At 46.4% G+C, this 27,346-nt stretch overlaps 1 protein-coding gene across 9 annotated transcripts in view; it reads left to right on the top strand.

The window, feature by feature from the left end:
* Positions 1 to 27,346, top strand: part of ABLIM2 (actin binding LIM protein family member 2) — a 714,445-nt gene that overhangs the window by 433,710 nt on the left and 253,389 nt on the right. The gene's annotated exons all lie outside the window — the stretch shown is intronic.

Here is a 27,346-nt window from a genome sequence, read left to right as displayed (position 1 = left end):
AAAATATATCAATTATAATACTCGATGCACAAATCATGGTGTTTCAGTACCAGAAGTTAAAATATAAACATTTTCAAAAAAAGGAAGCCTTATTTCTAGGATCTCAGTGTGTTCTTATCTTATTTGAGTCATTTGGTGAAGGTATGTCGGTGAACATTTGGTGAACAAATCAACGCTTTTGACTTAAATATGCATATCAACGTTTTGGTGACATGGGTTTCCTTTATTTAAATGCCTAGGTTTGGCAGCACTTAGGTTAAGAGTTTGAAAGCAACCTTATGTTTTATATGCTTGTATATTATCTGTCACTCAAGTTCACTTGCACTAGTACAATGAAGGCGCGGCTCCTCCGCTATGGCGGAGGAGCGTTGCCCTCCCTGCAAGCAGAAGCAGCTACAAACGGCCTGCCAAACATTCATGCACACTGAGTGGGAGTGCTGAGCACTCCCTATCCATGCCTGTCATACCATGTGGTCCCGCCCATTTACGGCGGGACTCGGGCTATGATGAGGACGGAGGGGGAGTGCTCAGCACTCACTCTCAGTGTGCATGTATGTTTGGCAGGCCACCTCGGGCCGGTAAAACACACATGCGCACTGTGCTCTCTCCAGCCCAGGACTGTGTTGCCGGGCTGGAGAGAACAGGCAGAGGCTCCCAGTCTGCCTGGCAGCGATCTGTTTGGGTACTCTGACCAATCCAGACAGTGCTGTTATGCTGCCAGCAGCATGACAGCACCGTTCGGATTGGCTGCAGGGCATGCTGGGAGCCTGTGCCTGCAGCTGCAGCAGAGGAGCAGCGCTGTGGTGGCGGCGGCAATACAGGTAAGTGTTTTTTTTATTTTTTATTATTAATTCACCGAAACTCCACCCCCCCGCACACACCTCCCTGCCCCTATAAAGGTCCATGAGCCACTCCTGGAACAATGGGGTATCGCAAGTTGATATTTTATATTGAAACCTGCGTAGACCCTGGTAGACCCTACCTGGTAAGCTGACAATATGAGCATTCTTTGATTTGTTTACTTGACTAACAATGGTAAATATATGAACTGATGATCTGCATTTCTTTGATTTTGTCCATGTGGCCACCTTTGTGTGCATTTTCGATGCAAATATAGCCCAATTTAATTGTCACCAGACCTGCTGGTGTTTCTGCAGCTTGGCTCGAGATGTCATAGATGGGAGATGTAGCTGAACGGCCAGAGCTGCTAACTTTGAATCTGGGGAGTCAGATTTGGGTTTTAACCTTAGCTCAACACCCTGTGAGTCTGTACAAATTACTTCATCTCCTTGTGCCAAAAAATGTGTAATGTAATCTGGTGTTCATATGCAGCGCCTTAATGCCCTTGAGCCACGTTCCTGCTATATAAAACTGCAAAAATTAAACTAAGTAACAATTACTACAACAGTGTGCAGCCCTGTCAAGTTTCCAGGGCCCATGCGTGATGTGCTGCTACAGTCCATGTTTTGTTTTTGAATTCTGGGACTGGTTGTTCTGTTTATTCCATTATAAAACATAACTACAAGTCCCAGAGTTGAAGGAAGCCTCTAGACTGGAGCAACGCATCACCCATGGACCTGGGAAACTTGGCAGCTATGATTGCATGCTCTGGGGCTGCCTCAGAAAAACACAGACCTCAGCAATTTAAGGAGAAGCCTTGCTCATCAGTTCTACACTTGGATTATGCAGTTTAGGGCCCTATTTAGTGTTTGACAGATGTGGGACAGCCACATGAAAGTGGCAGATGTGCTGCCCGCCCTACTGACAGTGCAAAAAGGTACTATATATTTAATATAGGGTGGATATGACATCCTCCACTTTTTGACTAATGGGACACATCTGCCAAACTCTAAATAAGGCTCTACGATCTCCACGCTTGCCACAGCAGTTGGTGTGTCCAGGAGTGTGCCACTGAATTTGCCATGAAAGTCCTTTGCACTGTCTTTACTTAGTGTAGCTTCATAAACATTTCTTAAAATCATTAACCATATACATTAAACATATTGTTCGAGAATCCAGTTTTCACATTAAAGGTCCTAAAGTAAATGGTGTTGAAATGTTGTACAGCAATCAATCAATCAACCAATCAATCAAGGATTTGTATAGCGCTGCTAATCACCCATAGGGTCTCAAGGCGCTGTATGTGGGCATGCTGCTCAGACGAAGAGCCAGGTTGTGAGGTCCTTCCTGAACTGCTTCAGTGATGCGGCACATACAATAACCAAGAATTCAGAGGGCCTTGTAGGGAAAATAAATTAAAGTTGAATGGAAAAATAAACCAAACATTGAAAGATAAATTATTTACTTTTTTCTACTCATTAATACTCCACATAATGCACAGTTCACCCACTCCCGCCTAACTAAAACAGTCTTTGGCAGCAGAATAACTTAGTCACTGTTGTTATGGCTGCTGTCACTATGAAGAAGCATCACCGCAACCTTAACCTACGGCTCAATCACAGGGTTTTGGAGTGATTATTAAATGGGCCCTTAGAGCCCTCTAGAAACTGGTACCAGATATTATGGCACACACCAGAGCCTACTGTCTTTCTCCTCTCTGCAGCTCAACTGGTTAAGGCTAATTGTATCTTTTGAAAATGTTGTAAAGATACAGGGGGTCATTCTGACCCCGGCGGTCAAGGACCGCCGGGGCCGGGGTCGGCGGGAGCACCGCCAACAGGCTGGTGGTGCCCCGCAGGGCATTCTGACCGCGGCGGTTTGGCCGCGGTCAGAACAGGAAAACCGGCGGTCTCCCGCCGGTTTTCCGCTGCCCTCTGGAATCCTCCATGGCGGCGCAGCTTGCTGCGCCGCCATGGGGATTCCGACACCCCATACCGCCATCCTGTTCCTGGCGGTTCGCCCGCCAGGAACAGGATGGCGGTATGGGGTGTTGTGGGGCCCCTGGGGGCCCCTGCAGTGCCCATGCCAATGGCATGGGCACTGCAGGGGCCCCCGTAAGGGGGCCCCACAAAGAATTTCAGTGTCTGCTGAGCAGACACTGAAATTCACGACGGGTGCAACTGCACCCGTCGCACCTTCCCACTCCGCCGGCTCCATTCGGAGCCGGCTTCCTCGTGGGAAGGGGTTTCCCGCTGGGCTGGCGGGCGGCCTCCTGGCGGTCGCCCGCCACCCCAGCGGGAAACACAGAATCACTGCGGCGGTCTTCAGACCGCGGAGCGGTGTTCTGTCGGGGGAACTCTGGCGGGCGGCCTCCGCCGCCCGCCAGAGTTAGAATGACCCCCACAATGTTGGCAACACATCTGGAGCATGCATCCTCCAAATTTTTGTTCCCTTGCCCAAACCCGATAGCCCATAATTTCTGTATTTATAATTACAAGGGGGGGGGGAGGCGGCTTTGTGCCCTAAGGTATCTATAACTCACGCCCTTGCCATGCAGTGCTAATTAACCCACATATTACATCACTCATAACATCTTCTATCACATCAATGATAATATCACTGCAACATTTGCTGGTAATATATATATATATATATATATATAGAGAGAGAGAGAGAGTGTCACCAGTAGGTATAGTTAGGATCTAGTTTTGATAGGAAAAGTGTTTTTTGTTTTTATAATAACTTTGGCGACACTTGACAAATCTTTACAAACTTTTGCAAACTAGTTCACCACTCACTTGAACTGCTGTCTTGAAAGGTTCGGAGGGATTCGTCAACTTAAGGGCGAGAAGAATGGGGTCCCATACCAGGTTTTCAACATGTAGTTTCCCATAGGGATTTTGGACATGACTACAGCCTGAACCACTGGACAGAATTACTCCAAATTTGGCAGAAGTCTAGCTCTTAGACTAGCTCTTGGTCCAGAAAGAGTCCTTTTTGTCATTTGGTGCAAATATGTTCAATAGTTTCGGAGTATGAAAGGTAGAAGAAACTTGTATATTTAGGGAAGCCAGTGGGTAATATAATATATATATATATATATTATTTTTTTTGTTCACTAAAAACAAATGTTACGTTATAGTTAGGAAATAGAATTTAGAAAAACATAGGAATTCACTTAAAAACCCAAAGGTTACAGGGACGTTATAGTTAGGCTCACATTTTAAAAGTACCAAACCATAGAAATTCACCTGTTATAGTTAGTTATCTCTAGTAACTATAACTCATGTTCTAAGGTAACTATAACTCATGCCCCTGCATGCACAGTTTTTTCGTCAAAAATGCAAATATTACATTGATATCAATGATGTTATAAAAGATGTTCAGAGTGCCGTAATTTGAGGGGTAATTAGCAGTGCATGGCTAGGGAGCAAGTTATAGTTCCCTTAGGACACGAGTTAGAGTAGTTACTTGAGATAACTCTAACTATAACAGGTGAATTTCTATGGTTTGGTATGTTTAAAATGTGAACCTAACTATAACGTCCCTGTAAGCTTTGGGTTTTTTTAAAGTGAATTTTTTTATTTTATTGTATTTCCTATCTATAACATCCCTGTAACCTTTTTTTTCATTGCCTTTCTTTGTTTTTGTTTTACACAAACATATAGTAATTTTCATTATTATACATGAATCCAACCATCGCCATGCCTGGCCTTTGCCAGTGTGCAGTAGCAGTGGGTCCCAGGAGGCCAACCTCCTATAAGCACCCATGCCTGCATTGTGCATGACCTTTGGCTGTACGCAGTGGGGGTTGCCCACAAGGCCTGGCCTGCAGCTATTCCTTACTGTGATACTTCTAGACATACTTATGACTGTCAACCCAAGCATGTGATTGGAAAGACCTTGACCATTAGGCCAGCAGTGACTATGTTCTGCTCTGCATCTAAACGTAACTTTAACATTCGTACCAAACATCTTGCTACTCTAATTCTTTGATGTCTTTGCACGGAGAGATCGTTGTAATGACAATCTCTCTCTCTCTCACTTCCATCCCACTTTGGGATGGAAGAGAAAGAGAGAGTGACAGGACCGTGGGGGGAGCCTCAAAGCCCCCTGCAGTCCTAACCAGCTCCCCACATCCTGTGGGAGCTGGCATTGCTCCCACAAGCCTTAAATAGCAGATCCCTGCTTGTGGGAGCAATGTTTTCATCTGTTTCCCTGCACACATATTTGCTGTCAGAAAGCGGACTTTGTTTGTTTTTGCTTGGTAGGAGCTGTCAAACCTTCCACCAAGCCAAAGCAAACAGCCATGTCCTGGGGGACATAGCAGGAGCTGGCCCTGTGGGGTCGAGGTCTTAAGGGCCATCATTGGCTCCTCGAGGGGGGCTGCGTCCCCCCTCCAACAAGCATTTCACCGGGGAGATGGCAGTCCCTGGGGCTGCAGGGGGAGGTGCACGGCCTCCCACGTCCAATTAGGTTAAATCCCCGGGGAAGTGGTGGTCCCTGGAGATGCGGGGGTCATGCGGCACCCCCCCCTCTGTATTTTAATTGAGCCCCGGGGAAGTGGAGGTCCCTGGTGCTGCGGGGGGGCGCGTGCCCCCTCCACATCATATCAGTTTAAAGCGCTGGGGAGGTGGCGGGCCCCCCGCATCCATTTTGATAAGTGCCCCTGGGAGGTGGCGGACCCCAGGGCTGCAGAGGGGCCAGGTTACCCCTCCGCATTCATTTTCAGATAAAAGCCCCGGGGAGGTGGCGGTCCCCAGGGCTGCAGGGAGGGCCCCCATGCAAACTTTAATTGCCCTCGGGACCTGGCCCACCAGGGGCTGTGAGAGCCTATGCTTGTTTTTCAAAACTTTTTTACAGATCCGTACTGAAAATCATAAAAAAACGTTTTTTTTAAGCCTTGGGGGTCCCTCTGGGACCCCAGCACCAGAGCTAAAGGGACAGGGTGTCCCTACCCTGGACCATTTTTTTACTTTTTATTTTCAGGGGCTCAGCAGAAGCTGAGTCTCAAGATGGCTGCCAACACTTCCTTGATGAAGTGTAGCCAGCCAATCAGATCTCAGCACGAGATCGGGAGGGTTCGCGGACGCTTGGCATCCTTACGTATACAAATTAATTTTTTCTTAAATTACTAAAAAAGAACTCAGTGGATTTACACCAAATAACAAAAAGTTCACTTTCTGGACTGAGAACTACCGTTCTGCCTAATTTGGTGTAATTCCGTCCAGTGGTTCGGGCACTATCGCTGTTTGAAAATCCCTATAGAAATATTAATGGGAAAAAGTGTTTTGGGGCCCCGCTTGACGGATGACCCAAAACTTTCAAGACAGCAGCTCACGAGTGTCAAATTTTTTGGGGAAATTTCTTAACGATTCGGGTAACCGGCGCCAAAATATAGGTAAGTAAAAAAATGCCAAAAAATATTTTTTTTCCATGGAAACTAAATTATAGGTGTTATATGTAAATATCTATGTTTATGTGTGTGTGTGTGTGTATATATATATATATATATATATATATATATATATATATATATATATTATTATTACCTATTGGTGGTCGGTGCCAAGTTCTAAAAACAAAATGCAAGAAAACAATGTAGGGGGTAGGATACGGATGCCCTGACCCTCTAGGCCTGGGGCCAAACATATTTTTTTAAATGTTGGTGCAAATTCACTGAGGCAATAAAAAAAAAAATACACGTTCAAAAAAACCAAACCCCCGGGCAGGCCAGGGCCTGGGGAGAAAGGCACGAGGTATGTTTGGGGGGGTGTATTGCCCCCTCTCCCCAAGACCCCAAGTAGCCCTGAGGACCCCATCCCCCAGGGCAGATAGCTTAAGTAAAGGGGAGGTGGGGCTGTACATCCTCTCTCCTTGAGCCATTAGAGACTGCAAGGACCCCACCCCGGGGCCACCTTTCAAATAATGGGAAGCGGGCCCGCGCAGCCCCTCTCTCTGAGTACAATAATGGCCCGGGACCAATCCTCTGAGGCAGGCTCTGTGATGGTATCCTGCGGTCCCTAATCCCTTCGATACCATCTATTTCCCTGCTTATGAGCTCAGCAGTGAAATTACAAAGTTCTTCTACCTGGTGGGAGCACAAAGCTGCTCCAGCCCAGTGGGAGAACAAAGGCTTTCTTTGCCCACGCTCTTGGGTGGGAAAATGCTCTTATTGCTCCCACCATTTGGGAGCAAAAGAAACTTCGCTTGCGTGGCTGGAGCAATGCCGGCTCCTGCCGTACCCGTGAATGGTGCAAGCTGGGGAGCTGGCAGGGCATTGCGGGCCCTGGGCCTCCCATCCCAGACCACAGTGAGGGACACACTGTGGGGTGCCCCAGGTGGGCACGTGGCACAGCATACAAAAAATGGGACTAGTTGTGTTGTGGCACTGGGACATTGCACTTAAAAAATAATGTCGGCTTCTGCATGAGCAGAGAGCCAGTGGGGCTGTGGGAGGGGGGCTGGTCCTCCCTCCACAGCACCCACTGACAGACATGCACCAGGGAGGTCACCGGGGCACCCCACATAAAAAAAAACAGGACTAGTTGTGGCATGCCTTGAGTGGGCACAGGGGCATCCCACTTTAGTGCTTTTAAAAAATGAAAATGCCGGCGGTGTCGCGGCGGCCTGGGCCTGAAAAATCCAACTGAGGCCCCAAAAAAAAAAATAATGAATCAGTTTATATCCCTCTCCACCACCTTGGCTACAACAAATCCCCTTGTAGTCTCAGTTGCCTGTTATCATGGTTTGCATGTGGTGGCTGATGTTGATGGCTGTTTCTGTTGTGCAGCAACACAATGCTCATCTCACCACAGTCTATACTACAAAGACAGAAAGGGACCACCGCTGCCAAATGTCCTCTTTCTACATCCACTTCTGAGAGATGCCAAATCCATAGCTGTCCAGCTGCAGATCTGAAGACCTCCACCAATGCACCAAGAATGAGAAGGCAAAAGCCAAGCCAGTGTCCCTCCAGAAGCAGCTGAGTGCTGACCTCCCCATCCTAAACTCATTCAAACCCTTCTTAGACATCTTGACAACTCGCACTAAACTCGAAGACAGGGAATGTGTGTAGCACCAATGTATTTAGTAGAGTCCCAGACCCCAAGGAACAAACAAGCATGGTAATGGACAGACTGGCAATCTGTTCATCCTTGTCTTTTGGCAAACTATATATTGTTTTTACTATTGTTCTCTGTAACCATCCAGTACCTAGTTAGAGAACATAAAGTAACAAATCAGCTGGTAAGGTAACTTCTTGATTCGTCCGACCAAAACCATAGAGGGCTCGTGCGTCACTATTTATGGGAACAGCTTTGTGAAGAGAAAAGCACCTCTTCCCCATAACCACTGCCATGGTAACAACCGAGCGCATCCTGACTTTGAATATTTCTAAGTAGTAATTTATTCTGCTATTGTTGTTTCTTGTATCCATGGTTACAGGAATGCATGAAAAGTCTTGGCAGTTCCACCTGTTTTAAAACGTTGCTTTATTAATTTGACGTGAAACAGTGTTTTTTACTTTCCCATTTTCTTTGCATATGATTAGCATGAATGAATTGTTTAATCTATATTAAGGAGTATTTGCACATTGAGATTTTATCTTTAGAAAAAACATCTATTTTTTCATTTTTAATAATACATGTTTAGATGCTCATTCAGTCATTGGAAATACTTATAAATCCGATGTTATCAGAATTTTTATAACATTCAAATATAATTTTCCAAAATATTGTTTTAGTAAGTGCCAATTGTATAAATGGTTTTGCCAGTCAGTGAATCAAACATGATTTCTTTCGTGCCACAAAGCTAGGGGCCTTAAAACAGGTCGACCAGCATTTAGCTCAAACTAAATGTAAGCAATACAATGGCAATTTGATTTTTATACTTGAAAATACCTGTGTATGTGTTGGTACAGAAAAGTTCCTTGCATGGTGACCTACATGCACCCCTGCCCTAAGTGCACCAACTGCATGGATTTCTGGTCAAAGGTGAACACAAATCATGCATGTGCAATCTGACTTAGGCATGTCTCATGGTAATACCATGACCAGACTGGCCAGATCTGCAACTACCTGATGCTGGGCACCCCAAGAGCCTGATCCTCAACAGCCAAAAGATGGACCCCAGTCAGCCAGACCTGGGAGTACCATCAGAGTTCAGATTGGTCACCAAAGAGGGCCACCAGCCTCCACCAAAGGTTTTCACTTCAAGCACTGGGTCTAGAGACCAGTAGCCCAGCAGCAGCTGTCCTACTGTATCAAAGATGACTTTGTGGGACTCTGTCTTCTGTGGCGAACGTTACTCCATATCACCCGTGAATTGCGGAATAACCACAGATTCACCTGCGTCAACCGCACAGCAATCGAAGCATCCTTGACAATCTTTTCATCCTGCATTCCCAGCACCAGGACCATTCCACTACAGTATATGGCAGCTGTGTTGTAAAGTTTAGAAGTGGACTGGACAAATCTACTCCATTGGCTGCCCCCAGACCATCCCATTGTATTTAGTAGCTCAAACCAGACCAGAGTAGCGGAACTAACTTTTACAATCTTTTGAAAAGTTTCCAAACTTTTTGTTGACCAATGCTTGCTTGTGGTTAGATTAAAAAGTGATCCCTTCCTGCGTGCAACACAGGCATCCTTGCATTATGGTGTAAGGGTGCCTGCATTGGCAATAGGGAGCCAAAAGGGCGCCAGCACAGGGGGAAAGGACAGGGATCCAATAATATGCATCCCTCCCCTTTCCCTGTGATGAAGGCCAGTGCAGCAAGGTGACTTGCTGCGCTGCCCTGCACCACAAAGCCCATAAATATGGGCCTCAGTTCCTTTGTGCAAGCTTTGATACTCAAAAGCCATAGCTACCCAGGGTTGAGCTTAAAGTTGTTCAAATGAACCTGACTAGACCCACGGCAGTTTGTGTGAGTGTTTTCCACAATAACGCATCACATATTACACCCACATACTCACATTGGTGCCTAGTGGTGGGATCCAGAACTTGTGTTTATCTGTATGACATAATTAATAAGTTAGTAACCATTGAGAGAAACTACCTAGTCTATATCGAGCAAAATGTTTACAAGTTGCCAACTACTGAAATTCCAAAGGTACTGTTTTCGAAAAGTTAAAATATTTCCATAGTCTGCAAAAGTCTTCAAGGATGGAGAACAAGGGAACTGACTTGGCCACCTTGCGCACATTGAAGATCAATGACCTAAGGATTCTATGCAAGGACAGGAACTTTTTTCCAGGAATCACTGCCAAGAAGTAGGACCTAGAGAAAGCCCTCAGAGCCTGGAGGAAGCAAGGAGAGCTCAGGCTCAACTGGAGAAAGTGATCACCCTTGAAAGTGCAGATGAAGAGAATGGCAGTGACCTTTCTGAAGCTGAGGGGGACCCTGAGAGTTTGGTAGCCACACTTTTTTCAAGGAGTCATTACTTGTTTGGGAGCAAGCAGAGCTCCACAGTAGTGAGAAGGCCTAAGAACTGGAATGTCCAGCTCAGGCTCCTAGAGATCCAGGAGAAGAAGCTGGCCCTCGAAGAAGCAGATTGAAGAGAAGAGCATTAAGCTGGGGATGAAACCCCAAGGACATGGTGACAGCAACAAAGAAGTAGAGGTGACTGCAGAGGGTGCCTATGATCCCAGGTTGCCAAAAGGGATTGTTCCCAAGTATGTAGAGAAGGATGACATAGATAAATGGCTGGCATCCTATGAGCTAGTTCTAAGGATGAGAATGGTGGGTGCCCAACATTTGGGGTCCTTATTGTGGGAACTCATACCAACAAGGGAGAGATAGATTGCTAACCCTAGAAGATGAGGTGGCAGAATCTTACACTCACATGAGGGATGTACTCATTGAGCTATTTGGTCTTACCCCAGGGAAATACAGACTTAAGCTAAGCTACACACAAGGGGGAACCCAGACAGCTGTGGACTTCGTAGATGCCTCTGTGGAGTCACTGAAAGGCTGGATTAAAAGTACCAGAGTAGATACCTATGAGGGGCTTCACAATTTGGTGGTGAAGGAGCACATACACATTGTACCTCAGAAAAGGTACACCAGCATCTGATAGATTCTAAGTTATCCTAGAGCCCTAGAGAGCTGGGGAAGATAGCTACTGATATCTGATGAACTAGGGTACCCAAGCAGTTCGAAGATGGCGAATACAAGAAAGGGGGACAGGCCCCCTCAGGGGAAAGATGAGGTCAAGTTTAAAAAGACAGAAAGGCCTAAGGAGACCCCAAAGGTGCCCAGGGCGAGGAGCCCAGAACCACATCCCAATCAAAGGGGGTGGGGGAGTACCTGGGAAAGAATAATGACCAAACAAATGCTGAGGTGTGCTGCAACTGTAAACTGCCATGGCACAAAAGGAGTGTTTCTGCACCAAAAAGTCACCCACTAGGGACAATCTCAAGGGTGCTGCCAATGTAGGGATTCGGGTGGACGTTGTCCATGGGGATTGCAGGGGTTACACTGAAGCCACATTAGTTTCCATGGGTGGGGAGGAAATTGAACCCTTGGCTCACTGGCCTGCCAGTATGTTTCAATACAGACAGTGGCCGAAAATCAATGGGACTTAAGTTCAGGCCTTGATGGATACAGGTCCCAGCATTACCATGGTCATGGCTAAGCTGGTTTTCCCAAGCAAGATCATCCCTGATGAGGTACATTAGATAGTCAACTCTGACAATGTAACAAAGTCACATCCCATAGCTGTGGTAAACTTTGAATGGGGAGGGGTTACTGACCCTAAGGAAGCTGGATCCCCTGTCATCCCAGTGAAGTCTCTACAGGGCAACACCCTTGAAACTTGTGCCTTGGGCAGAGGTGGAGAGAAGGGCTCTCTGAATGGGCATGTGTCTCCACTACAGCGCTAAAAGGCCTTATGGGAAAGTCAAGGGATTGTGGAGCCTGAAACATCAGCTCAACTCCCCAGTACCAAGAGGAAAGGTAGGAAGCCTGGCAAGGCTACTTTCAAGAGCCTAACTCCCAGGGGGAGGATGAGGGTGCCTCCTTGAGAGACCTGCCTTACCTGCCAGAACTTCAGGCTGCAGAGGCAGCAGCCAAAGTAGGGCTGAGCTTTGGCTCAGTGTTGTGTCCACCAGCACTTATCTTGTGGGTTCACACAGGTGGCAGCCAGTGCAGGGCTTGGCTCCTTTCTGGGAGCCCAGCACACATTTCCTAATCATGAGCGGTGCTCCTTCCTTATGTCGAAAAGCCCCTTTATCAGAGGAGCAGTCAGAAGAAACCCACTGGGTTCTCTTATTGTTAAAATAGGAAGCCCAGGGGGTGTGGCTTAACAGCTGAACATGGGGGGTCACACTGTAATTGACCTCCCGGCAGTCTCCAACAAATCCGGCATCATCCTCCCACACTGCACCCTGACAGCCCCTTGAGACATCCCTGAGGCGGTGGGGAACCCAGGACTGGTTCTGCAAATAATGTGTCAGATCCGGCGTCGCCCTTCTGGAGGTTGCTGCCAGAATATGCCACATCACAGTGCAGCGCTGAGGAGAGGCGCGTGGAGCCGACTGGTGTTGTGGGCCCATTGGCCATATTGGATTACTGGCATAACTGATATGGCTACACTGGTGCCCAGGGGGAGACTGCTGGTGTGCCCGCAGGGGAGCGACCTCTATCAAGGGCAAAGCTACGCAATGCATTGGACAAGAGGCCGCTGCGGGGCCCTTGAGGTGCGGTTCCTCTGCTGTGTGAGGTAGCAGCCTTGCTGCAGTGGGCCCCCATGCCCTAGGAGCTCTTGTGAGACAATTTGTTTGTACTGCCTGTGGCGGCACGATTGCAGCGTCCCTGAGCTGCCATGAAGGTGTTCGCCTGGCTGCATTTATGGGGCGCAGTATTTACCTTGCAGCGGAGAAGGCCCGGGAGGATTTTTTGCATAGTGCTACTGGAATGCCATACCGGTGAGCCTTTAAGAGATCGCACAGTTGGGGGCCTTTGTATGCTGTCCCTCCCATCTTCCTCCTCTTTCCTCCCATGGCCCCCGCATGGACTGATTTAATTGAGACGCATACATAGCTAGGTGGGAGTTGGCAGTGAGAATTTGATGACTGACACTGCTGTGTGACTGCCACATAAGGAAGAGCTCATCTGGGTCCCACTAGGGGTCCTGTGGACAGGTGACCAGTAGGATACAGTGGTGCTGTTTGTGCTGTGTGGGCGCAAACCTCGGCAGACGGCTGCCCTAAGTCTAGCCCAGTCATATCCTTATTTGTTGTCCTTCACTCGGAGGCTTTGACTGTTGAGCCCCGCCGGGGGTGGAGATCGACCTTGGTCCTGATCTGTGAACCCCTGAGTGGGCTGTCCATGCCTACCGGAGAGCCTCTTTTCTGCCCTCCTGAGGTGCCCTGCTCCTGGTGGCCAGTGGCCGAATGCACATGGCACCCCATTCATCCTCCAGGGTTGTCTGGCGGGTCGTGCCTGGACTTGAGTGTTGGTGTGTCCCAGGAACAACACGCCAGCTATGACAAAAGACAAGAACACAACGGACATAAAACAGAGTACCATGGATAAATACACACAACCGACCCTGCCTACCGCCCCCAGAGATCAGCCACCCTCGATCCCTGAGAACGCAACACACTTGCGAGCCATCACACAATCTTGCAATATGCTGAAAGCCAAAATAGGGGCCATTGGATCGCATGTCGTTTTACTCTGGCAAGATCTCTGCAATGCAGTCGAACGGAGGTGTAGACTAGGGTTTTGGGTGAGGAGGACTCAATAACCACCTTGCAGAAGATGGTAAATAAGCTGGAAGTGGTGACCAGGGAGTTGGCTTTGTGTGTTGAGGATGATGAAGGGAGCACACCGAAATAACGATTTGTGGGGTTCCCTGATGGTTGCGAGAATCAGTGGGTGGATGCCTTCTTGACACAGTGGTTATGCTCTGTGGTGCCTGAGGAGGTTCTTTTCTCCTGTTTCATGATTGAGTGGGCCCACAGGGCCCTGTTGAGGAAGCTCCTGCCGGGAGCGGACCTAAGACCCATAATCGTCTGGATCCTAAATTATATGGACAGAGTTGCAATCCTTTAGTTTGCTCACATGCGGGACAAGAGTTGCAATCCTTTAGTTTGCTCACATGCGGGACAAGATCGTCTTCTAGGCCTCCTCCATCATAATCCTTCCTGACTACACCAAGCTGGTACAACAACAGCGCCAGTCCTTGATGGCGGGTAAACAATGGCTGTGTGAACACAAATTGCAATATATGCTGCTGTACCCTGCACACTTACGAGTGGTTTTTGAGACTCAGACCTACTTCGTTGATACTCCAGAGGAGGTCTTTTGATGGACCGATGAAAAGGTGACCTTAAAGCCTCATACACCCTTGGTTCTTGACTCTGACTCATCGCAGGGTGGGTCGAAAGATCGACCCAAGAAATTCATGTTAAGGTGGCAGGAGAGGTCCTGCTTCTCCTGGCAAAGCAGCAGGCGAGATAAAGTTGCATGACGATCAGTAACGGCTGCTGCCAGGAAGGGGAGGGAGGACAGGGGACAGCATGTGGAGCGGGCACCGCTCTCGCCGCCTCAGTTCTTTTTGTCTTCTACCTCCCCTCCCTACCAAATCCTGACGCTTCTCTCATGCTGTTACTACCATGAGAGAAGCACTGGGATTGGCTGGAGTGGGCAGAAATGCCACTTAGGGAGGAAGTAGGAGATTGCATTTGGTCGGCACCCGGCAGTGCAACACAGGCGGGTGGAGAGTTCTAAGTGCGCACGTCAGTTTGGCCGGCCTCATGCGCAAATAGAAGTGGACATATCACTCTTCTTCTCTGGTGACATGGGGATGGCTTGCCCCACCCCACACTCACTACACAGAAAAATAAAGTGATAACAATTTTTATCACTTTATTTTTCTGCTTTCAACAGCGGGGCGACGCTCCTCCTCCATAGCGGAGGGGCCGCCCCTGATGATGATGCGATGCTAGGCACCCTTGGGGATGCACTGACCTCCCCGGTGTTGAGCTGGGATCACATGGTGTCTTGCTTATTCATGTTTTGTGTTGCAGTGTGGGTGACATCACAACCACGTCATATCGCCGGTGACAACACTAGCCATCCCCCTGGTGATTACCCTTTATGGGGTGTTAGGATCTCTTGGACGTGACCACTGGGGTCCCTCATTGGGGGCCCGTGTTGTTGCTGTCTGCAATAGATGCTTCCTGGTTAGTGAAGTATGTGGGTGGGGGAAAGCTTCTTCTAGTTGTGTTTTATCTGTTGGCACTGACACATCATCCACCACTGCACTCATTTATGTCCAATCACACACTACAGATGCTCTAAACTGTCATGAGTGTAGAGAGACAGGATGACCCCCTGGGGCATGTTCGCCTCATGCCTTGGAATGTCCAAAGAATTCTTTTTAAAGTTAAATGTAGAGCTGTTTTGAAATTGCCAAAATGTCAGGGGCACACATTTTGATGGTCCAGAAGACCCATCTCCTGGGTAACAGGGCTCCTTGCCTGTCCTGGTATGGATATAGCTAGGTATTCCATTCAGGATTTACAAGGGGGTCCACAGGTACATGTATCCTAATACAGAGATCTTTGCCCTTCCAAAAACTAGACTGTGGACTGATCACCTGGCAGATACACTGTGGTCACAAGCATGCTGTATGGTGAGACTGTTGCCCTTGGTTGTTTCCTGGGACAGCCCTTTGTTGATGGAGTGGTGTGCCTATGGGGTTGTCGGATCATTCTCCAGTGGCTACGGGACTGTGCCTGGAACCTGAGAGGTCAACCTTTTGATGGCACTTATCGTCATGGAATCTACATCTTCCTTCTTACGGGGCACATCTCACCGGTCACATTAACAAATACTTTGCACTTAATACAGTCTCAGTGAAGTGGGCGGTTATGTTATTGGAGGCATTTAAACCAGTCTTTTGGCGGAATCAACATTAGTTATTGCCCAGGTGATCAAATGGCAGAGGTTGCAAGATTCAACCGACCTTGAGGCACAGATTCATAAATTGGAGGAGGGTGGCAGCCGGGCGGGAGGGGATGTTGCTCGGAGACAGTTGGGGCTGGTCCAAAAACAGAATAGGCAGTTACTGTTAGATGAAGCTAAACTTACCTGGTGGGCTGCACAGAGTCACATCTATCAGTGGGGTGACAAAGCGAGTAGAATTCTAAATAGGCTATGCCAGGCCACATATCAGTCACCTCCCCTACCATTAATCTGAGGTGAGTGGGAGGCTTTGATGGTTGAGCCCAGAGAGATTTCTCACAACTTCGCAAAAGACTTCTGGGTGCTATACATCTGGCATGAGACGCTGCCTCTGGATCAATCTGTCGACTTTGTAGATGCTCTGGCCCTTCAGACACACCTAGATACTGCCTGAGCTCACCTCAATGAGGCACTTGCAGACTCTGAGGTGGCTTCGAGCCCTGGTGGGACTCCAGTCACAAAAGCCTTCAGGCCCTAATTGACTCCCTGGGGAGATCTTTAAAATCTTTATACTCAAACTGGGGAAATATTATGTACCATCAGTCCATGCCACCAAGGTTGCTTCACTCCTTCTACCGGAATGGAGTTATGCAGAGATAGTGGTCTACACCAAACTGGGCCACCCTCCTGATGCCCTCTTGTCCTTTCGCCCGATATCCCTCCTGAACATAGAAGCCAAGCTCCTGACCTAGGTCCTTTAAAATAGACTGATCCTGTATCTTTCTGATCTGATCCCGCTGGACCAGGCAGGCTTTATGCCAGGTCGTGTAATGAGCCACATTAATCACTGAATCTCTAATGCCCTCGCTCTGGCTGGTTGCCTTGGGGGACCTGCAGTTGTACTCCTAGCTGACATGGACAATGCATTTGATTCTATCTCCTGGGATTATTTGTTAGCCCTGCTTGGCAGATTGAACTTCAGCCCCAGATTAATATCCTATATAAGGCTCTTGTATACAGACCTGGTGGCAATGACGAGAGTGGCGAGCTACACATCAGAAGAATTTCCAATAGAGCTGGAGCCCCACCAGGGTTCCCCTCTCCCCCCATTGTTGTTCGTCTTGGTGTTTGAACTGCTGGCGGTGTAAGTCAGAATGAATGCCCAAATGCAGAGTATTTTCCTTGACGGAACCGAATGCCTCAGGCCCACACATACTTCAGATCATGCGTCAATTTGGTGAAATGTCTGGTCTCATTCTTAACACCTTAAAATCTCTTTTTTTTCCCCCTCATCTAGGGGATGGGGCTTTGGATACCTGGGGATGTATAGCTCACCAGATGCAGAGTGGCCTTGGTAACAGAATATTGAATCAGTGTCGCCCGGATGACATGGGAGGTGAGGGTGTGGCAGGCAGGACGGTTATCTTCAAAATGGTCTCCCTGCCCTGACTTTATACCAAATGAAAAATTGACCATATGCAATTCCCTGGAGCTAATTTGGGAGGACCAACTCCCTTCTGTCTGGGTTCCTCTGGAACAGTGGCACCCCCCCGAATTGCGCTAGCCACATGCTTTCAATCCACCTATTGGGATGGGCATAGTGACTGCAGATATATACTCCTACTACTCAGTCTCACATCTGATGATCATAAATGAGTGGTGGCATGAGAACCACCGAGACTGAGAATACATGGCCGTAAAATGGGCGATGGGCAATACCCACATGTTGGACTACCTCTATCGGAAGGCAAAGATCGCCTCGCTATCCTCAGCGACATTTGTGGTTCTTAAGTTATGCTGCACCACCCTGCGCCACATGGGATGATGGGGTAGGTTGACAGAGAGGACCCCACTATGGCACGGCACAGTGCTGCATCAAGTAGCCCATTCGGAGTGTTTAGGGCGGTGGAACCTCAGAGGTATTTCAACCCTGGGAGGTGTCATGTGCGGCACTGTACTGAAATCTTTCCAAGACCTACAGCAAGAATTTCAGCTGCATCGCAGCCAGTTCCACCACTATTTACAACTCAGGCACACCAATAACCCCTACATTAGACACATAAACACGCTCTTGAATTCAACCCATTGGAGGGCAGACTCCTTTCAGGCACCCTGGGGGCCCACAAAATATCCCAGATACATTGCTTCTTGGTATTACACAGTACTCACGCCCTCTCGACTCACAAGAGCTCTTGGGAGGTGGATTTAGACACATTAGATGAGGATGACTGGTCAGACACACCGCACTCCCCCTGCGAGGCAGGCATTTTGGCTCGCCTTCGCTTTATCCAACTAAAATATCCACACAGGGCATACTACATGTGACATTGCTTGTGACATCTAGGCCTGGTGGCCTCCCTGCTATGCACGTAATGTGAGTTTGACGACAGCACCTTCCTACATCCAGTCTGGAGCTGCACCGTGTAAGAACGCTTCTGGAGGGGAGTCACCTCCTTCCTGGGTAAAGTGACCTGGACCATTCCCTTAGACCCAAGGTTGATCCTCCTCCATATCACAGATGGTCTTAGTGGTAACAGATACAATACAGAGGTCTATTATTTCTTGGGCTAACTATAGCTAAATGGGATATAGCAAAGGTGTGGAAGTCAGAACATGCATCTTCCCTAGCAGTGTAGAAGCAAGGATTGGATCATTGCATGGGGCTAGAGATTACGGTGTTTCAGGCAAGGGGATGCCCCCAGAAGCACCCCAAGATTTGGCAGAGATGGGCAGATTACAGAGGAATCACCCTAAGCCCATCCAAACCCCCACATCTTGCCTGGACGATGAGTTTAGAAAATATAGAACTTCCCACCCCTGATATAACACATAGTCCTACGCTCTTTATCATTCCAACTTCAGGAGCTGGACAATGGCACAGGATGGCAAGGTGGGGATTTATATGTGCCGGTTATATGTTATTGTTTATTGTTTCCATCTTGCATCACATTTTTGGTATCCTTCTGGTCATCAAGGCCAGGTTTACCTGGAAAAATTCAATGATATTTGCCATTAAAAAAAATAAGAAGCTCCATCTGGACCATAAATCAGTGTGCCTGATGTAATATTGTTAGACCTGTCAGACTTAGGGTGGTCTCCCCCCAAACGTTTTGCATACTTATCTCCAATGTTTTGCTGACATTTGTTTTAGTTGGCCTTAGGTCTCTGTGAAATTTACCACCGCTAACCAGTGCTAATGTGCTTGTGCTCACTCGCCGAAACATGGATGGATGGTCATAAACCTAATTGGCATATTTGATTTACTTCTAAGTCCCTTGTAGAGAGGTTTACCGTATACCCGGGCCCTGTCAATTACATGCTGCTAGTGGGCCTACAGCATTCATTTTGCCACCCACTTAATTAGCACCCTAAAACATGTCCCAGGTCTGCCATTGCCTGAATGCAGTGTTACACCGCCATGTCGACCTGGCTTTTAAACCCCCATACCAAGCCTTCAACTCTAAGTCAACCCTAAGGTGGACCCTAGGTAGCCCATAGGGCAGAGTGCTGTGTAATTAAAAGACTAGACATGTACCTTTAAGTTTTACATTTCCTGGTAGTGAAAAAAATCCTAAATTAATTTTCACTACTGCGAGACCCACCCCTCCCGTAGGATAACATTGAGGATTCCTTGTTACATTTATTAAGCTGAAATTCTTAATTGGGAGCAGGTACATATCATGTTGGTACCTATGAAATTGTAATGTAAACCCTCTTTAATCGTGAAGTCAGATTTGTCATTGAAACTTTGAGAATGCCACTTTTAGAAAGTTGGATTTTTCCTGCCTTTAGCCCTTCATGTCTGAAGCCTGTCTTGTGTCACGTGGCAGGGAGTAGCTGATAGTTACACTTTGTGAATTCCTCCCAGACAGTCACACAATAAAGAGATTTGGTGTGCCTCAGTAGGCCATGTGCTGGCAGGATGGGAAGGGCGGAGCTGCATAGATTGTGTTCTGCCATCACACAAAGGGCCTAACAACCCTTTATTGTCACTGCAGTCGGCTTGGAGTGAGGAGATGCCATGAACTTCAAAGAACCTGCCTTCCAGAAGAAGGGCATCAAGGTATAAAAATAGGACCTTCAGACCAACTTTTCAATTCACTGCTGGATCTGTGGAAGGACTCTCAGCGGACTGCATTCTGCTTTGACCTGCTATGCACTCTGCCAGACACTTGCTATACCTGGAAGGACTGCTTTGCTGCCTGGGGCCTGCCTTACACCCTTAAGGCCAGCCCTGTTGTTGAGCTCTGCATCTTCACCTGCACCAAGGCCTACCAGAAGTGACTCCAGGGGCTAATTTGGTGGCCTCCTGTTCAGAACCAGAGGGACATAAAAGGCTCCAAACATCTTGAACAAAGCACCTGTACCCAGCTTGAGTGAGTCCTGAACCTCCAAGAGGTGTCTCACCAGGCCTGGAACCTTGGTTGTGGTGAAAAATGTGCCCAGATAGCCAATTTCTAAAACCGGGAACTTAACATTTGGCCAAAAAGTGCTCTGAGAACCAGGAGGAGAGCAGGACCAACCTGCACACCTATCTGCCTGAGGTGCTTCACCAGTCGGATTGACTACATATTCTCCCACTACGGTCTTCTCTGCAGCAGCAAAACTGTTTCAGCTGTCCTTTGCCAACGGGGTATCCAACCTCGTGGAACTGTCTTCCGCTACAGCACTCAGCTTTGTCCCGTTCTAGTTTTTTTACTTCCATTTCGGCAACTAAGTCTGCACTTAATTTTTACTGCAGTTTTGACCCAGGGCTGCCCGATGTCAACACTCCTTCTTAGGATACCTCCTGCAGTCTTGCCCCACTGAACTTTATCTTCTCAGATATTTTCCTTCAAGAATTGTTTTACGTCCAAAGGTAAGCGCTGACAGGACCCAATCCACTTCTTGTATCGGTCTTATCTTTCAACTTTGACCTGGTCTCGCACAACTAGATGTCTGCAGGTGGTGCTTTGATCTTTAGAACTTTAAAAAAATCATAAATCCTGTTCTACTGATTTGATTTTTGACGTTTTGGTGTCAAATAATGTATTAAAATTTACTCTATTTCCCTAAATTGGTTTGGGACTTTTCTTGTGTTGTCACTTTATTACTGTTTGTTGCTGCTTAAATACTTTACACATTGCATCTCAGTCAAGCCTGACTGCTTTTGTGCCAAGCTACCCATAGTTAAGCACAGATTAATTTAGTGATTATTTGTGGTTCACCCTGCAAGGAATTGTGGCCGATGCTTGACCAGGACTGACACCACAGTCAACCAATAGCCCAATTTCTCACAAATATGTAATGCCTTTTCAGGATGTGCTCATTCCTTGAGTCCAAATGAGTGGGATTGGATGGAGGAGGAGTGTTTGGAAAGTACTGATATATTAATATTCCTGTTCATTTAATATTCAGTATCCAAGCAGCGCCTGTTCTCCACACCTGCCCAGGGCCTGAGAGCCCAGTGTACCACCCTGAAAGCTTTGATATTGTAAGACCCTCATCTGCCAAAATAAATTGCTTGCTTAATTGATGTACTGGCCTGATGAGAATTGTGAGAGGTGACCAGCGGTGTTTGATTGTGCGCAGTAAAATGCATCATCGTCTTACTCAGGAATGCTCTATGCTCTGTCTCACGCAAGGATGGGGGAGACTGGTTAGGTGGGTGTCAACCTGCCAGCGCCATCAATGTGAGGCCACACTGCCAGGCTTCCTGCGATACTCGGGTTGGTGCTTGCAACTCGTACAAATAATGACAAACGCATCTAGCATCTGTTAGCACGTTTGCTTGCGCCACGGACATGAAAAGAGATTGGCACTGCAGGCCTAGCTAAACATAATACAAGACTGCAAAAATGCAGTTCATTGTAGTTCAGCACTTTCGTACAGTACGTTTCCCTACATGGTGGAGTCCCAGCTGAGCCACATTCAGCCTCAATACTTAAAGAAGTATTTCAGCCATGTAGTACCATCAAGACATCAGCCAAATTGAATCTAAAGACTTGTTCGCCAAAGCCAGTGACAGTGAGTCTATGCTTCTGGCTACTATAATAAGCATGTTCTCTGCTGTGACACAGTATTCCAGATTCTGCTCGGAAAGCATAGCACAGTCAGGATTTCTCTACTGCTTTGCCACATTGCTTAGCCTCTTTGAAGGCATCTAATAGAATATACCTGACTATTTCTCTTTGATCGCTGCCATCACACAAAGGGTTCCCTATGTGTGGGTTCCCTATGGACATGACGCTAGCTGTCTTACTGGGACAACAGCTGTATGTCATTGCAATTAATTGAAGAATAACAGAAATAAAAGGCATTTACAAAGCTACTACATTTTTCAAGACGACCTGTATGGCTCCTCAGGAATGGCACAATGCTCAATGGGGTCCACCTCGTGGCAGCGCCACCTATCTGACTTATACCGTTTCTGGAACATGGAGTTGCATAGGCTAGGCTATGGTAAGGAACGGTTAGGAGGGATACCTGACAAAGTCAAAAGAAAACGTTTTAGAGATAATTTCAGCCCACCTCACCATGCCGCTAAAGGTTTGTTCAAAATACCTTTCCATAAGAAAAACATAATTCTTAAAACCCAGCCTTAGGGAAGGACTTGTCAGCAGCATGTTACTAGTCTACATAAGAGACAAACGTAACAATTGTTAGTGCACTTTAATCAAGTTGCTCTCATGATTTGTCAGCAATACTGAAATTGCTAGTTCTCACGATTGGGTTAGAATTACCTCGAGAGGATGCTTTTTAGTCCTTGAGTTCCCTTTTGTTGTAAGGTCTGTATTCTTCACAAGTAATTTGAATGATAGTCGGGGGTTGTTCTGCCTTCATTCAAGATTAGACTCTGTGCTTTTTGGGGCTTCAAATATTTTAGTTAGTCTCAACCAAATACATATCAAATATTAAGCAAAAGAAGGCAAAGAAGAGTTCTGTTCTGTGGAAGTGTAGCCTCAAATAAATAATTCTGTAGTTGCACATCTGGGTGCCTGCCTTTATCTCTTTTCCAGGGATTCAATGATTCATTGTGAAAGATTCCAGAACAGCATCCCATGCACTCACTCAGAATATTAAACATGACATTTGGACATTTGCACCACAGTAAGGTTGTAGTCTTTCTGTGTCACGCCCTGCAATTTTGAACAACTATTAGAGGGTACCCATTCTCTAATAAAAAAAAGCTCCTCTGAAGGACCACTATTTGGAACTTCCTCCTGATGTTGGGTAAACTCGATAATAGGCATGAGTGCCACGACCTTTCTCCCTTTCATAATGGGAGCCACCTAAGATTGCCACTGCTTTTGTACTCTAGGAATTGTAGTGCACTTCCTTTTACTGCAGCCCTAACCACTAGCAGCAGTCCGGATTTTCACTGAAATGGTCATATCCAGACATGTCTGTCACCTACAGGTACTTTGCTTTTCCCTGCCACATTTGGTACCCTTCCAGTTGCAGCCACCTGTCCCTGACAACATCTGACTTTAAAATTGGCAACTGCGCAAAAAGGGCATTTACAGGGATATTTCTGGCTTGTGCCTCTTCAGCCATATCAAATATTTTCAAGAGTGGCAAAAATCCCAAGATTTGATCATTGCACATCTTAAAGAATTTTAGAAACCTCTTGCCTGATTACCTGCTGTGGTAGAAGATTTTGAGATCATAACCTATATGCACGATAAGGTAAGCTTTGGTGCCAGTTCCTGCCTAGGATCTATCTAGTTTCCTTAGGCCTGATTCACAAAGGTAAATGTACACAATTGTGTAAGTTTACTCTTATTTGGCATTCATAAAAATGCAATTTAATAGTAAGTTTACGACTGTGGAGAATCCCTGAGAGCCCTTTCCTATATTTTTAGGTGTGGATTTCTCCTCCCCGACTTCGCATTCTCCACAATTGTAATCTTACTATTAATTTGCATTTTTGTGAATAGCGAATAAAAGTAAACTCACACAAGCGGGTAAGTTTAACTTTGTGAATCAGGCCCATAGTGTGGGGTTTCCAAATATAAGATTTAACTAAACTTTGCTGCAAATTCATAGTCCATCGGTCTGCTGACTATGTCTGGTCAGTTGGAAAAGGTTCATACATAATGCATCTGGAATCCTTTCCTGCAAATGACAGAGTTCTATTAGATGAGGACAAAAGAGCTAAAACCGTTATAATTCTAACATCCTCATTTTTAAAGTGGTCAGCCAGGCCTTCAGACATGTTGCCTTCATCAGGCTACAAGATACCATAAAAAAGTTATTTTTATTTCTGCTTTATACTTCAAAGACTCATGAGACTCATGGGAGGCTCAGGCACCTGTTAACATCAGTTTCTGAGGGACACTCTTGTTAGGTGACAGGCTATGGGAGAGAGGCTAGAGTCTTGATGTGAACTGGAGATGAGCTTCCACAGTGCTCTAGCAGAAGAATCCAAATGAGGACATAAGTCTCATATATGGAAAGCCTGAATCATCTTGTATGATTTTTCTTGAGTTGCAAGATAAGCTACTGGTAAAATGCACGAGGCACTGAATGTTTGGAAACAGCCTAAGAACATTACAGTTGAAAAATTAAAGAACTTAAAAATCCACACTAAATTTAACTATAGATAAAAAAAATACAGAAAAACTGAAGAGGGATTCCAAAAGTATGAAAACAAAGACATGAATGGTAGCCATAAATAACTACCTTGTGCTTAACTGGATGGACGACTCTGGTCAAGAATATTTTTGATGTAATAGAAAAAGGGAAGCAGCACCTCCTTGGTGGCTGTATAAGTTCAGGTGTGCATCATTTGCAAGAGAAGAAAGGTTCTCTGTGTGATAAGTAAATTCATCAATCCCATGCGATTGCTCCTTGGTTAGATGGATGAAACTGCTTCAATCTTGTCTTCTGAAGCATGGGAAAATAAAGCAAATGAAGCGTTTGTCCCATATGTCTGCTAAATGTCACGCAAATTGTTATAGACAAGATGAACTTCTAGAAGAGTAACAGTTTTCTTCTGGCATGCAAGAAGGAATTTTTCTAGCATAGCAGGCAGGGAGGTATGTTTCTTCTGTTTTCTCTCTGGGCATCTGGGTATAAAGTGCCATTGGATCAAAGAAGAATTTTATAAAGTAAAGCAAATGTGAAATAGGCATTAGCATCCCCAGAAAATTCCTATCCACACATTGTACTCCATCGTGTACTATAGTGTATTGACTTTTTTATTCCTAGAGAATGGTGCCAAATCCTCCAAGAACCCCTTGCAAATATGATACAACATTTTGTTGCAAAGCTCACTCCTGCTTTGCTTTCACCACTAATTAGTTCAGGCCAAAATCGCTTTAAAATCATTCCTGCACCTTTGCCAGGTCATCCTAGTGAGGAGAAATAGCCTAGAATGGCCCATTCCTGAAATGTTATGGCAGAGCCATCCACTAATGAATTTTATTGGGCGTAAGTTCAGCCCACTGCCTCCTCTCCTGGTTTGTGTGTGTCCCTTTGTGATATTTGAGCTGATAACTGGCTTAGGTGGATCATTACGAGGCACAAGTGTGAATACCTCATTCACTAAATGGTAGAAATGGGATCTTTGGTTGGCAGTCAGGTTACCCCCGTCCAAGCAAGGACCCTCACTCTAGTCAGGGTAAAAGAGAATCACCCTCATCTAAACCCCGCTCACCCCCTTGGTAGCTTGGTACAAGCAGGCAGGCTTAACTTCAAAGTGCTAGGTGTAAAGTATTTGTACCAACACACACAGTAACTTAATGAAAACACTACAAAATGACACAAAACAGGTTTAGAAAAATAGAAAATATTTATCTAAACAAAACAAAATGACAAAAATCCACAATCCACAAGTCAAGTTATCAATCAAAATTGAAAAAGAATCTTCATGTAATTTTAAACACAACACTAACGGTGTTAGCATGAAAATGTACCTTGAGCGCGTCAAAAATAACCCTGTACGGGTGAGTGTGCATCAAAAAGGGCTTGCGATGCATCGATTTCACTCACGAGCGATACCTTGCTCGTTTCTCCTTCAGTTGGGTCAGCGTGCGTCGTTTCTTCTCTCTGCAGGGGAGCGATGCATCGATCCGGTCAGCACTCGGGTCCGGGCAGGCCTTGCGTCGTTTTTACACGCCCAGCGGTGTTTGCGTCAGAAATCCAGTTGCACGATGATCCAAAAACCACGCAGCGCGGGTTGCGATCTCAGCAGCTTCTGTCAGCAATGCTGTGCGTCGTTTCTCCAGCCACGAGCGCCGATCTTCCAGTCGCGTTGCAGACGAGCGTCGATTTTCAGCTGTGAAGTCGGCGGTGCGTTGATTTTTCAGCCACAGATCGGAGTTGCGTTGATCTTTTCCCTGCACGGCATTCTGTGCGTGGATTTCTCATTCTTGGGCTGCCAGCTTCTCCTTTCAGGGTCCCAGGAACAGGATGGGCCCCACTTGGTAGAGTTTTTGTCTCTCCAGAGACTCCAGGTGCTGGCAGAGAGAAGTCTTTGCTGCCTGTGAGACTTAAAAAAAAAGGAAACAAGCTCTAAATCAAGCCCTTGGAGATCTTCACAAGAAGGAAGGCAACACAAAGTCCAGTCTTTGTCCTCTAGCACAGGCAGAAGCAGCAACTGCAGGATAGCTCCACAAAGCACAGTCACAGGCAGGGTTGCTCTTCTTCCTCAGTTCTTCTCCAGGCAGAGGTTCCTCTTGGTTTCCAGAAATGTTCTAAAGTCTGTAGTTTTGGGTGCCCTTCTTATACCCATTTTCTCCTTTGAAGTAGGCCTACTTCAAAGCAAAGTCTCTCTTGTTTGTGAAATCCTGCCTTGCCCAGGCCAGGCCCCAGACACTCACCAGGGGGTTGGAGACTGCATTGTATGAGGGCAGGCACTGCCAAACCAATTACATACACATTTTGTATAGGATCACTTGCACGTTAGTCACGTTAGTCCAGCACACATCCGCAACCTGGGAAACAGAAGCAAAAAGTTAAGGGTGACCACGCCAAGGATAAAAAGTCTAACACTAACTTAATCTGATGCAGGCACGCTATAGTCCATATTTCATTAGTGCTAAAACTAAAAAAGGAAACGCAGATTTCATTGTGAATTGTTTTTTCACATCAAATTGCTGATAACCTATACATTTGTTAACAATTGTTGCTACTATTTTTGGGAGTAAGAATTAGTTTAGAGATATCCCTAAAAGATATCTGTCTACAAAATAGGTCCCCAATCCTATAACTGGTCCAGATGTAAAAGGCGGGGCAACCTAAACTTTTATTATTGCCTTACAAAATCCTAATGGTTGATATTCTACTATTTCTGACTGTCAGCATGAATCTGTGCTAGGCAGTCAAGCTAGCTTTAATGGGGTCCGGAATAAAGCAACAGGTGAAAAAACGCTATACCGATCTAGTTTTTTCCATTAGTATCATGTGTGGCTTCTGTTCCCTGGAAGTAAGGAAAATGGATTATTAAAACATTTTTTACTCTCAAGTAGTCGGACTGATAAAGAAGTTATAATCTCAGTTCACTTTAGTTGTTTGGAATTACAGGATGGTTTGCTTGCAGTTTTTCTCAATGGTTTCGTTCTCACTGACCAACCCACATTAGTGTCTGAAAACAAACATAACCACA

The sequence above is a fragment of the Pleurodeles waltl genome, chromosome 1_2, assembly GCF_031143425.1.
Source record: "Pleurodeles waltl isolate 20211129_DDA chromosome 1_2, aPleWal1.hap1.20221129, whole genome shotgun sequence".
Classification (NCBI taxonomy): Eukaryota; Metazoa; Chordata; class Amphibia; order Caudata; family Salamandridae; genus Pleurodeles; species Pleurodeles waltl.
Note: the sequence above shows the minus strand (reverse complement) of the source record. Positions and strands in the feature narration are given on the sequence as shown.